The 10,083-nt window shown below is 38.8% G+C and overlaps 1 pseudogene; it reads left to right on the forward strand.

Annotated features, from left to right (window-relative positions):
- The first annotated feature begins 7,491 nt into the window (after window positions 1–7,491).
- Window positions 7,492–7,665, forward strand: LOC116628850 (annotated as a pseudogene).
- Window positions 7,666–10,083: the final 2,418 nt, after the last annotated feature.

Below are 10,083 nucleotides of genomic sequence, written 5' to 3' on the forward strand. Positions count from 1 at the left end.
AATAAATAATCTTTAAAAAAAGGGGGGGCTCCCTGCTCAGCCTGCTTCCCCCTCTGCCCCTCCCCCTGCTCATGCTCTCTCTAATAAATAAAAAAATCTTAAAAAAAAAAAGTCCTCATCAGGTTAGAATTTTTATAAATCAACTTTTCATTTCCAAGCACTCTGGGAGCATTTAAGAGTGAAGTTTAGACCAACTTAATTTTTTAAACATCAAATTAAATAGCATTTTAGGCTCTTCTCGAAAGGCATTCAACCATTCCTTGCTTACCTTTAATGTAATGTGTGGCCCCACTTCAGGGCTTCTGCACTTGCTTTTCAATTTGGCTAAAACATTCTGTCCTTTCCTCTATTCTTACCTGCTTCTTGTCATTTGTGTCTTAAATATTTCCATTTAGAAAGGTCCTCTAAGACCACTCAATTTAAAATAGCTGGAAAGAGGGACGCCTGGGTGGCTCAGTTGGTTAAGTGGCCAGCTCTTGGTTTCGGCTCAGGTCATGATCTCACGGTCATGGGATCGAGCCCCATGCTGGGCTCTGTGCTGGAGTGTGGAGTCTGCTTCAGATTCTCTCTCCCTTTCCCTCCAGCTCACATACTTTCTGTTTCCCTCTCAAATAAATAAATAAAATCTTTTTTAAAAAATAGCTGCAAACACATGGCTATCCTCCGTCACATTATCTTGTCCTATTTTTTCCCTTACATTTAAGTATCAGTACACATTTTGATTCATTACACTGAAAATCTCTCATTCATCTATTTATTACCCAGTTCCTCACATTCAAATGTATGCTACATGGGGGGAGGCAACTTTTCTGTGATGTTCACCCCTCTCTCCCCAGTGCTCATCAACTGGTACATAGTCGACACTTGACAAATATTTGCTGCAGGAATAGATTTGGAATAGCCTGAAAATTGAGACGTGAGCCCTTTCTCAAACAGGAGGCCAACGTTTGCAATTCGACAGTTTTCATTTACACATCTGTCTCGTTTCTATGGCACCTCTAAGTCCTTAGAAGAAAGAGACCTGAAACCAGGTTGCACAGAGACAGAGGATAGGACTTGCTTGATAAAAGAAGAAAGAACAAAGCCAGCTCCTAACAAAAAAAACAAAAAACTGGCCCTTCCCCCTCTTCTCATGCATGTATTCAATGACTGCAAGTAATTTCAAAATAATCATTTGTTAAAATCAATAAATATTTAAATCAGAGTTACCTTATCAATGATGATCTCTACAAGTTCTCCTTCCGTTATCTCTGTGTAATTCTCTCGTTTGCCAACTCCCTGCCAAGGAATATAAATTCACCTATTAAATTAAAATGATCAAAAGTATAAGTAACATTTATATGTCTGTAAGTAAATAACATTCATAGTGCATTACTCAACCTTGAATTTAATACATCTTTTAGCTTTAATAATCTGGGAATTTTTCCATGAGCTTTAGCATCGTGGGGTCAAAAAGTGTGTTTTAGGACCACACAACTTTTTTTTTCCCCTTCTTTCCTTATCTCTAGCAGAGTTTTCTTTTTACCTCAGCTCAGAATGAAATTCATCAAGTTTTCTTTATATTCTCTCAAAGCAGTTGACACTTCCAATGACTTTGATGTTCAACAGCATTTGTTCAGATGTCTTTCTGACATTGACCCACAGTGTTGTAATATCTTTCAAGCCCAAGTTTTTCACCAGCTGAAAATTGTTTCCTTTAGGATTATATATGTCCACAGACTTTAATCCAAATCAATTCCATCTGAACCTTAACAGAAAATGTTTTCTTGATTTTGCTACCTTAGAAGCCTGAGACCTGCCCTGATACATTTTGTCCCAAGTAAGCAACGAGCTAGAGCACTGAAAGAAGTCTTTTTGAGAGTGTTTAGTCGCATTAATTGAAATTTAAATGATGGAATATGAAAATACAACTTTTTTCTGGAGACAAGCAAAATTTCCAAACCAAAGGAGGCCTTTCCAAAAGGAATAATTGCAATTCAAGAAGCTATAAAACTGATTTTAGATGCAATAGTGAATCATCCTCGTCAGAGCTTGCCACATGGCACCCACTTATCAAGTCACTGCTATATACGCAAGAGTTTTTGTTCCTGGGATTCTTTAATGATGTTTTTAATGATGGTGCTATACTTGGTTAGCTGTAACCAAGAATTCCAACAGATAATCAAAGTACTGTTGAGTGGACTATGTGTGGAAAAATCCACAAAGATCTTCTTTGGTGAGTGACTATGCCAACTATACTCGATGCTTGGTGTTTATGGCCCCACCGCTACGGTTTTAAAAATTGTCAGTCAGCTCTCCAAAACCTGTTAGGAACCTGAGAGAGGCAAGGCCAGCGTCATAAATGTTATAATGCCTGTGCTGGTTATCCCTGTTATCACCCCTCCAGATCCACTCTTCACCATTTTGCATTTCTCCTCTGTGCCCTGGAAAGGTGATGTGCATCAATCTCACCAATGGGTTCACTTCTGGATGTGTTTGGCCAATAAAAAGCATCAGCAAGAGGTGGTATGGTGACAGTATTTAGTTCCTGCAGGTTCACTGCACACAACTCTGATCAGGTGGCCATCTCCACACTGCTCTCTCTGCCTCCGGGATTCAGAAACCACTCCATTCATTCGCTATTTTGGACCTAGAGTAGATAACACTGTTATTAACCATGATACTGCCTCATGGTTTCCTTCTACCTTCTCCACACGTTCATAAATAGTCCTTTACAAAACTCCTTCAAAATTACCCAACTTGGGCTTCCATAGGACTCCTGAGACCAGCAAAGTCCAAGCACCTGTCTTTGAGGAGTTTCCCATTTGGTAGGAAAGAACAGCCATCACACCCTAAGAGAAGGATGCAATCAAATTAGGATACCAAGAGTGACGATATCAATTATTAAACTATGACTTTCCATGAAATGCTACAAGGATTAAGGGAAATAAAAGACTAGCTGGGAGCTAGAGCTGGACTGAAAAGATTTCCATCAAAAACTCGAACTTCAAGCGCAGTGACAAGATAAAAGAATATTTGGATAGCAGGAAGAGAGTAGATCTTAAATGTTCTCACCACATATACACACATATTTGTAATTATGCGAGGTGATGGATAGGACAACTTTGTTGTGGTGATTATTTCACAACATACACGTGTATCAAATCACCACGCTGTACACCTAAAAACATACACAATATTATTTGTCAATTGCATCTCAATAAAACTGAAGGCAGAGGGAAGAAGGTATAAATAAACTCTGGTGGGAAGGGGACTTTGGCAAAAGCACGCAAGTACAAGTAATAACATGTGGGAGGACAGTTAAGTGAGCAGTTAACTGGTCCATATGGTTTCCAAAACCTTTGGTGGGAAGGTAAGTTTAGGGTTTAAATACTGGCATAAACCATCCCATCTGGACCAGGCAACACATGGGTGAATGCCACCCACAGGGATCAAGGCACCCCCATGAGGATGGAAAGAGCACCTGCAGCTCCTGGCATGACAACATTCGGGAGTGGGTTCAGTTGTCAGCTAGCCCATTAGCCACAAGAACCAAGTGAGATGTAAAATCATTTGTCCTGGGGCTTATGCTATTGTGTGTGTGTGTGTTTTTTAAGCCTCTGATCAAATGCTTTTCTGAATTCTCATCACAGCAGACATCTCTTCAGTTTGAATGAGCAGCTGACGTCCTTTATCGAACACAGAGGCCCCTGTTGTACACCTTAGCGAGGGAAGCAGTGGCAGGGGCCAAAGACTCAAGGGCTACCAGCCATGGTGACCATCAGAACAAGACCGTCACTTGGTGCTGGGTGTTGCTCAGCCAAGCGACCCTCTGTTTCTAGTCTACGCCAGTGTACGTTCCAGAAGCTCTAGGTTCCTGCTTTCTGCCATTTACTTTCTAGTCTACTTAATTTCTCAGAGATTCCATTGCCACACGAGTAAAATGAACTTGCCATACCTGCCCTTTCTGTGTGCTAAAAACTGCTGTGAGGAACAAATCAAGTAGTGCTCAGGAAAGCATTAGTAAGCTGAATAAAGGTAATTCAACGGAGAGCGATTACTTAGGAGGATGGAGACGGTGGGAATGGCAAGGTAAAAATACCTCCCTCATAAATTCTTAGCAGTATTTTTGGTATTCATGGATTTAGGATTCATGGATTTAGGTATCTTCAATCTAGGGTTTCTCTCCAATTCGCACTGGTACCAATACCATTATGGGAGGTATTATATTAAAATGTAATATTGGCTTTTGTATAGTTCCTTTCAGATCAACTAAGACAAGGTCTCCCAGACTCATGCAAAATCTCTTCTGTCATTTATTTTGCAGCTTTTGAAGACAACTCGGGCATGTACAAATGTGTAAGTCTCTCTAGCTTACAAAGGCAATGCCTGTTGGAGAGTGTCAGTAGATCACATCACAAAAATACCTCTGGCCTACTATGAAAATTCAGAACGGTCACCCTGACTGTGACCTTCTCTCCCTGAAGACAGTCTAGTGCCTGCAGCTGCACTGTGCTGAATTATAAGAACAGTTTAGGACCTGGGAAAAGGACGGACCAAAAAAATGCATGTGCCTCTTCCATCACATCAGCTCCTAGGGATGGGCGAGTCTATTCTAAAATGAATGGGATGGGGACACAGAAGAGAAGCAAAAGAGAGAAGAAGAATAGGATTTAAAGGGTTTTGATGCCCAAAGGCGAAACTCAAAAATAACGCTCCCTGCAGAAATCATGTATTTACCTAGTATTCACTGGTTAACTACTAGTTATATTAAAGAACCATTATCCAATTAGTGATGCCCTGCTTTATCTTGTAAAAATTACAGAATGGCTTTTAAGCAAAAATATTGTGTGGGTCACTCCAGAAAGCAGTCAGTATCCAAGACTTTTCATATCTGGTGGTTCGTATTTGGCTGTGAGAAATTAGAAGGTATTTTCTCTAAAAAAGATTGCCTTTATGGCAATTTTTCAAGCCTACACTTAAGTTACGGCTTCTCCTATTACAGCTTCTGTAGCAGCAGCTCTTTCGTTCCAGAATTCTGGCTGCACATTTTATGGCAGTAATAAAGTAATAAGAACCTAATCTCTTTTGAAAGGGTTTGCAGAAAGGATGAGTGCAAAATTGGCACAGGATAGAGTTTTTGACCTTTTCCCAGTGAAGTACACACAAAGTAGGTCACAATCTGCTTTTTTCCTAATTTGTCTTTATTCCAGCATGTCCTAGGTGTTACGCAAAGATCTCTAATACTCATTACTATTTCAGAGTGGTAAGACATAATTCATACAATGTTTGAGTCAATTCCACAAGGTTGCTACATAAATATTGAATTTTCAGAATGAACTTCCTGTCTTTTTAGGATTCCTCAGCTGGATCCCCACAAGCCTGGAGCTTCAGGTTCTGCAGAGCTCGTGATAATTCTTTTGATCAAAGATAACACAGAAAATGTATGAAGAGAGAGTTTTAGAGCTCCCTAGAGGCCAGTGCCTTTGAGTGAAGGACAGGACAGAGATATAAGGCAGTCAAATACAGTGGTTCTCCTGGCTCCCATGCCCCATCCAGAACAGGTTTCCACCAACCACTTGACCAAATATATAACCACCAGCTTACCTGAGTATATGGCCCTTATCTCCATTCTTCCATATTTTAACCAACTGAATGACTCAACACTGATGATTCTGGAACCTAAGACATTTTCCTCTTTGGTAGAGGCCCTGATCTGAGTTGGAGGTTGAGTGCCACAGTAGTTATGAACTCATTCTAGAACCAGATTTAAATCCTGTGTCTGTGTCATCTTAGACAAGTCACCTAAACTCTCCCAGCTGTTTCCTTACCTATAAATTGACAGGAATAATCGGGTGGTTTTATATAAAGCCACACAAAATGATTCATTTAGGGTTTGTCATATGGTAAATCCTCAATAAATACTTGGTGATGATGACTGGAGATAGCAAAACCCATCTTAAGAACCCATCCCAAAAACTTCTAATAGAAGATAGTATAGTAACAGCGTGTTTATTCTACACCTCTCTTTGAAAACCCCAAAACAGGGGTGCCTGGGTGGCTCAGTCTGTTAAGCATTGGACTCTTAGTTTCAGCTCAGGTCATGATCTAAGGGTCGAGAGATCGACCTCCACCAGCGGGAAATCTGCTTGGGATTCTTTCCCTCTCCCTCTGCCCCTCCCGCCGCTTGTACTCTCTCTCAAAATAAATCTTAAAAAAAACCAAAACAGCAAATTTTAACATACCATCTACCTAAGAAATGAACTTATAGGAAATAGCAAAAACCCCAACCTACAGCTTGTAAACACTATCTCTGAGAATTCAGTGAATTGTGGACTTCGATTAAGAAGGATGCTGAAAGCCAAAGCTCACTTGTCCAGCTTGGGAGCAATGTGAAAGCATCGAGAAGTTATGGGATCTTGAGAGACTGAGATGAGACCCCTCTACTTGAATTGACAAAGACTGGATATAGGTGGGCTGTGAGGGAACTGGGAGTCCAGTTGCAAGTGACAAAATGCTAGGGGAGGTAGGTCTGATGAAGTGATTGCATAACTCTGCTTTATTTATTATTTTTGCCCCAAAGTCTAAATCAAAACAAGGGAGGCCAGAAGTAAAGGAAAAACACCAATTGCTTCTGCAGCAAATGCTTATAAACCAAGATGAATAAATACTGAATAAAAGACTTGTGAGCTCAGAGGCTCCATTTCGGTGCATGTTGATCTCTCATATTGCTTCTGAGCTCTCTAAGGAGAGATGTGCTTCCAAAGCCAGAGACACAAGCAGATAACACCCTTCAGAATTACACTAATATTCTAGTTTAAGTATGTCCCAAATATTGCATGGCACATATTTGTAATATTAAAAATATATTCGTTGTCTATTTAAAATTCAAGTTTAACTGGAAGTCTTGTATTTTCATTTGCTAAATCCTGGCAATCAAATCCCACCCACAGATAAGAAAGAAGGAGGAAGGTCAAATGGGCCTTTCTGCATGGACAGTATGAAAACATGCAGGAAATTCACATAACAAGCAACACAAGTGAAAGATGTACTTCAGATGCATTACCGCCAAGAAATCAAAGGCAAGTTTACACCAGCATCTTTATAATCTCAAAGAAAGTAAAGGAATATGGTCTATCGGAAGAAATAGCTCAAATTTATAAATAAAACGGGAGAGGAAAAGTGATTTGGCAAAACTGAGGAAAAGAACTGAAGACATAATAATAAACCTAGTTCAAAATAAAAACTGTGAGAAGTAAAATCCATCCTGCTGAGAAAGAGTCAACAATGTGGAGAAGAGGCCTAAGAAACTAAAGAAAGGTCCAAAAGAAAAGGCAAATGAATAAAGCGCTGAAGGAAGAAAAGTGAAGGAAATCCAATTAATCATCAGCATCATAGTGATGGTGAAGATAATAATTGTACCAAAAAGAGAGCACAGTAAACAAATTAATAGAAAAACATTCTCCAATTAACAAAGTCTCAGTCATTTTTGGCACTAAGGCCTCAGCATTCATGATGAACGTAATTCGGATTATTCGTGACTGATGGACACACACACTTGTGCCTGTGGGATTTGTGCTTGGATGTTATTTAGCCAGAAAGAAGGATGAAAAGCTAACTGCCTTCTGGAACAAGAATATGTCTAAAAGGGAACTGAGACCAAAGGAAGAAGCCACCTGGACTTAAAGGCTGTGACTGAATTACAAAATGTTCACATTTTAAACATTAGGAGAGAAATAAAAACACATTATTTAATTTGAAGGGATTCTTTTTATGCTAAAGTAATCTTCCACTTTTCAAGTAATAGGCACACTTAGCTTAAAAATAAATAATTGAGTAAAAAAAATAATTGAGTAAAAAAAACACAAAAAAAACAGTCTCAAATCTATAAATCAGTACAAAAAATGTACTCTGGAAAAAGATTATAAAAATAATCAACATGAAGACATAGCCTGATGAAATTCAAGGGTAAGAAAAGAACCCTACAGGCATTCAGTAGTGACAGCAAATCATCTACAAATAGGAGAGACCCAACTGCCAGGAGACAGCAGAATAACGTTTCCAGGGTTTTGGTGGGAAAAAATAAAATGTAATCCAATAATATTCTACCACTTAAAACGTTTATGTATCGAACTTGCTTGATTCTGAAAATAGTAGCTTCAAGGCTTAAATTTCAGTCATCAAGAAAGGAATTAAACAAGCTATGGCAGGAAATTCTAATGGTGAACACTGAATCCATTTAAATATAGAACATGAAACAACTGATTCCTCATCTGTAAAATAATGATCACTGAAACAATCTTTAATGTTTCTTCTGGTTCTAAATCTTTCCAATTTCGATTGGATTCGATTACGATTCTTGTATCTCAGCTTTTAAAACACACTGTCATTATTCATTTATTCTTTTAGCGCTGAATCACATTTTAACAAATATATTCTCAACACGAGGCATTGTGCTTGCCATTTGGGATGAAAGAAAACAAAATGGTGATTAAGAAACTCATCAGGGCTTCACAGATGCACACTAATTTTGGAGACAGACATAGTTATTTGCATTTAGACCATTATAATAAATACCACAAATACCTGGAGCAATTATTATAGACCAGCTTTTCTTGGGATCGCGGGAGAGAACCTTTAAGTTGGAGTTTGGAGCAGGAGGAATTTTCCGAATAAATGAAACAGTATATCCATAGGCAAAAAGGTAAGAAAGAGCACTGCACACTCAGGAAATTTTTGTCAAAATATGTGGCTAGAACGTACAATGTAAACTTAGTAATGACAGACAAAATTGGTGAAATAGGATAGTGTCAGATTGCAAAGGGCCTATTTCATCGTGTTAAATGGGGGATCCAGGGGAAACAGTTTCTAGATAACTATCTAGAACCATTAATGCTAAACATCAAGTAGAAGATGGGAAGTCAGAAGCATCCCTGCTAAATGTAGCATTGCTTCCATGGGGAAATACAATCAGTTTTCTAAAGATTACATAATTTTCCAGGAAACTACTATGGCAAAAAAACAAAAGAGCTGCCAATGGGAAAAATAACAAGTTTGATGTAAACCAAGACTTGAAAAGGCAGTATGCCTTTCTCCTTCCATTTTGGACCCCTGCCTCCACTATGAGAATGTGCCTAGGCTAGACTGTTGGGGTAATTCAAGAAAAGCATGGAAGAAAGCCTAATTATGTTAGCCAAGGCCATCCTAACTAGCCATCCCCAAGACCACACCCAGAGTCAGCATGGGTGGACAGTCAACCATAGGGCATGGATACAGAAAAGTGTGGAATATTAGGACCTATTATCAATCTACCCGAGTCTTCAGATAAATAAAAAAGGACAGAGCTGAATGTTAATGTTTTACAGTAGGACTCATGGATTTACCATAGATACATAACCAAGTCACTTTCATGACTGAAGAATTCAATCCCAACTCCAACTTTTAGAAGGGGGAAATAATCAACATGCACCTCTTTATTTGGCTAGGATGATACTGTTTCTGTTTCTAGTACCCTATCAGTCATACGTCCAAGGGTTTATTTTTCTTTGTTTTTTTTTTTTTTTAAGATTCTTAGCCTCTCTTTCCCCTATCACCGTACCATGCGATCTATCTGCACAGTATATGCCTATACATCTTACTGTCACCTACTACTAATAAATTTCATTGTATACCAACTCTGCATAACATATTGTACAATAGCTCAGCTTCATGATGTGGGTAGTATCATTAGCTCCATTATGTAAATGAAAAATCTGTGTCTTAGTAAGATCAAATAACTTGCCCAAGTAGTTAACAAAACCCAAAAAACACAAACTGGCAGAGCTCTAATTTAAACTCAGGTCTTAAGCCCTAAACTAAACTGTGTCTAGGTGGGGGTTTCCACACCCACTCCATGAAATGTCACATCAAGCATATACAGTGCTCTACAATCCTGTTGGGCATTTCTTCTCCTATGAATGGCTCCCAAATGTTGGGAGTCCAATCCTTCTGGTTCTTACTGAATCAGCATGTCTATAATCCAAAACATTTAAGAATCGGGATGAAATGAAAACAAACTTTGTATCTGCAAATATCCTAAGTTAAAAATATTTCTAAAATATGACT

This window comes from Phoca vitulina, unplaced genomic scaffold (assembly GCF_004348235.1).
Source record: "Phoca vitulina isolate PV1807 unplaced genomic scaffold, GSC_HSeal_1.0 scaffold134, whole genome shotgun sequence".
In the NCBI taxonomy this organism is placed as follows: Eukaryota; Metazoa; Chordata; class Mammalia; order Carnivora; family Phocidae; genus Phoca; species Phoca vitulina.